A 3,054-nucleotide genomic window follows, 5' to 3' on the forward strand; every position below is an offset into this window, starting at 1 on the left:
GGAGTGCAGTGCGATCTCGGCTCACTGCAAGCTCCGCCTCCCGGGTCCACGCCATTCTCCTGCCTCAGCCTCCCGAGTAGCTGAGACTACAGGTGCCCGCCAAAATGCCTGGCTACTTTTTTGTATTTTTGGTAGAGACAGGGTTTCACCGTGTTAGCCAGCATGGTGTTGATCTCCTGACCTCATGATCCACCCGCCTCGGCCTCCCAAAGTGCTAGGATTACAGGCGTGAGCCACCACGCCCGGCCAAAATAAGAACTTCTTCACACAAAATTTCTTTGGCCTGCAGATTCATACCTTCAGCTACTTGAGGGCATTCCCATTTAAATGACCCATAAGCCCCAAAAACTCAGCATGTCTAAACCATGTTCTGCCCTCTACAAACTTATACACTTATACACAGAATCTAAAATAGCCAGACTCATAGAAGCAGAGTAGGATGGTGATTGCCGGGAGCTGGGAGGAGAGGGGAATGGGGTGATGTTGGTCAAAGGGTACAGAAATGGTGACTACGTAGAAGTCATTGATATGTTAATTACTGGAATGTGATGATCATCTCACACTATCAAAACATCACGTTGTGTACCTTAAATATATACAATTTTTTGTTTCTAGGCAGTTAATGATTTGATTGACTACAGCAAAAACCAGTGTAATATATACAAAATTATTTTATGTCAGGAGAAAATGTATCATATTGGCAAGAGAACACGTCCTGCCAACCCCCAAGGAGCAGGCATTGTACATCCACCCTGTGACAGGCCTACTGGGACTGTGGTGAACATGCCTGTACCTCAGTACAAAGCCCCCTTTCCCTGAGAAATGTACAAAGGGAGAATGAAGAGAGTGTACCCAAAAGGAAGAGGGAGAGGCTGGGGCCCTGTGCCCCGAGCTCAGAACTTCACGGGGATGACCAGCCAGAACTTGGGCTGCTTTCAGTCACAGTGCTTGTCAAAGCTCAGCTGCACCGAAGCCTCCATGGCCTGGAGCTTGGCAGCGCTGTTCCCATACAAGACCTTCATCTCAGCCTGGCGCCACTCCCCGGGCCGCTCAGTCGGGGGCTCCACCAACCGGTGGGTGTTGTAGCAAAGGTTGTGGTCGGCATTCACGTAGCTGTCCAGGCACTCTGCATCCAGCTGCTGCCGCCACCCTCCTTCTTCTCTGTTCCTCCCGGTTTCTGCAAAGTACTGGCGGAGATCCTCGGTGATTTCCATACTGCTCAGGTCACATTCTACCTCTACATCTACCCCTCCTCTTTAAACAAAGCTTGGTCTTCTCTCGTGATGCCTAGATCCCAGTGCTGTCATGTGGATGCTGCCCAGACCCTCTGAAATGTGAAGAACTACAGGTGGAGTCCTGCCAGGCCACATGATGGTCATAGAAGGACTGAGGATATCCAGCCTGTTTGTCCTAAGAGCTTTGGAAAAGAAGTGCAGAAAAGAAGTGCCGGCTGGGCGCACTGGCTCACGCCTATAATCCCAGCACTTTGGGAGGCCGAGGCAGGCAGATCACATCAGGAGTTCGAGACCAGCCTGGCCAACACGGTGAAACCCCATCTCTACTAAAAATACAAAAAATTAGCCGGGTGTGGTGGCAGGCACCTGTAATCCCAGCTACACAGGAGGCTGAGGCAGGAGAATCACTTAAAACCGAGAGGTGGAGGTTACAGTGAGCCGACGTTGTGCCACCACACTCCAGCCTAGGCAACAAGAGCGAGACTCTGTCTTAAAAAAAAAAAAAAGGGAAGCGCCACAAGAGACTGAAACGGGATTCCACGGCCTTCCTGTAGGCATTCTGATGGCTTTGCCATCGAGCCATTGCTTGATGATAATGTTGCCAGTATCTTGCATACGCCAGATGAGAATACCAAGGCCTAGAAGCTTTCGATGTTGATGCCTTCACCACTGCCATCTCTGACTGTGAAAGTCCAAATAGGCACTGAAACTCATGGGCGTGCCAGCTTGCAGATCCCGGGCAGTGGGCAAGTAGCGGCCTAGTTTTTGTTGGAGAGACAGAGGCGGGGGGAGTGGGGAGAAGGTGGCTGTTGCTGGGGTGACTGGTAGTGTGCTAATATACACAGTTTTTTAAATTTTTTTTTATTTTAATTTTTATTTTTAGTTCTAGGGTACATGTGCAGGATGTGCAGGTTTGTTACACAGGTAATCATATGCAACAGTGGTTTGCTGCACCTATAAGCCATCACCTAGGTATTAAGCCCAGCACGCATTAGCTACTTTTCCTAATACTCTCCCTCCCCCTACCCTACCCCCGACAGGCCCCAGTGTGTGTTGTTCCCCAATTTTTTTTGGGGGGGACAGAGTCTCACTCTGTTGCCCAGGCTAGAATGCAGTGGTGCCATCTCCGCTCACTGCAACCTCCGCCTCCCGGGTTCAAGTGATTCTCCTGCCTCAGCCTCCCGAGTAGCTGGGACTACAGGTGCATGCCATCACGCCTGGCTAATTTTTGTGTTTTTAGTAGAGATGGGGTTTCACCATGTTAGCCAGGATGGTCTTGATCTCCTGACCTCATGATCTGCCCACCTCGGCCTCCCAAAGTGCTGGGATTATAGGCATGAGCCACTGTGCCCAGCCTGTTTCCCGATTTTTATATGTTCAAAAAACTAAGTTGTCACAAACGAAGAATTTAAAAGACAAAAAAAAAATTAAAAATAATTGTTAAAACTGACCCAAAAAGGAGTGTCATGCAATTATTAAAAATAAGCCTGCCGGGTGTAGTGGCTCACCCCTGTAATCCCAACACTTTGCGAGGCCAAGGCAGGTTGATCATTTGAGGCCAGGAGTTCCAGACCATTCTGGGCAACAAGGTGAAACCCCATCTCTACAAAAAATACAAAAATTATCCAGGCATGGTGGCATGCTGCTGCAGTCCCAGCTACTAGGGAGGCTGAGATGGGAGGTTCGCTTGAGCCCAGTAGATAGAGGCTGCAGTGAGCCATGATTACACCACTGCACTCTAGCCCAGGCAACAAAGCAAGACCCTGTCTCAAAAAAAAGAAAGAAAGAAGACTACAAAATATCTAATGACTTAGAGTGA

General features: G+C 49.2%; 1 pseudogene; it reads right to left on the reverse strand.

Moving 5' to 3' along the window:
• Positions 1 to 893: 893 nt before the first annotated feature.
• LOC100593665 lies at positions 894 to 1,941 on the reverse strand (annotated as a pseudogene).
• Between the last annotated feature and the right edge of the window lie 1,113 nt (positions 1,942 to 3,054).

The sequence above is a fragment of the Nomascus leucogenys genome, chromosome 2, assembly GCF_006542625.1.
Source record: "Nomascus leucogenys isolate Asia chromosome 2, Asia_NLE_v1, whole genome shotgun sequence".
Classification (NCBI taxonomy): domain Eukaryota; kingdom Metazoa; phylum Chordata; class Mammalia; order Primates; family Hylobatidae; genus Nomascus; species Nomascus leucogenys.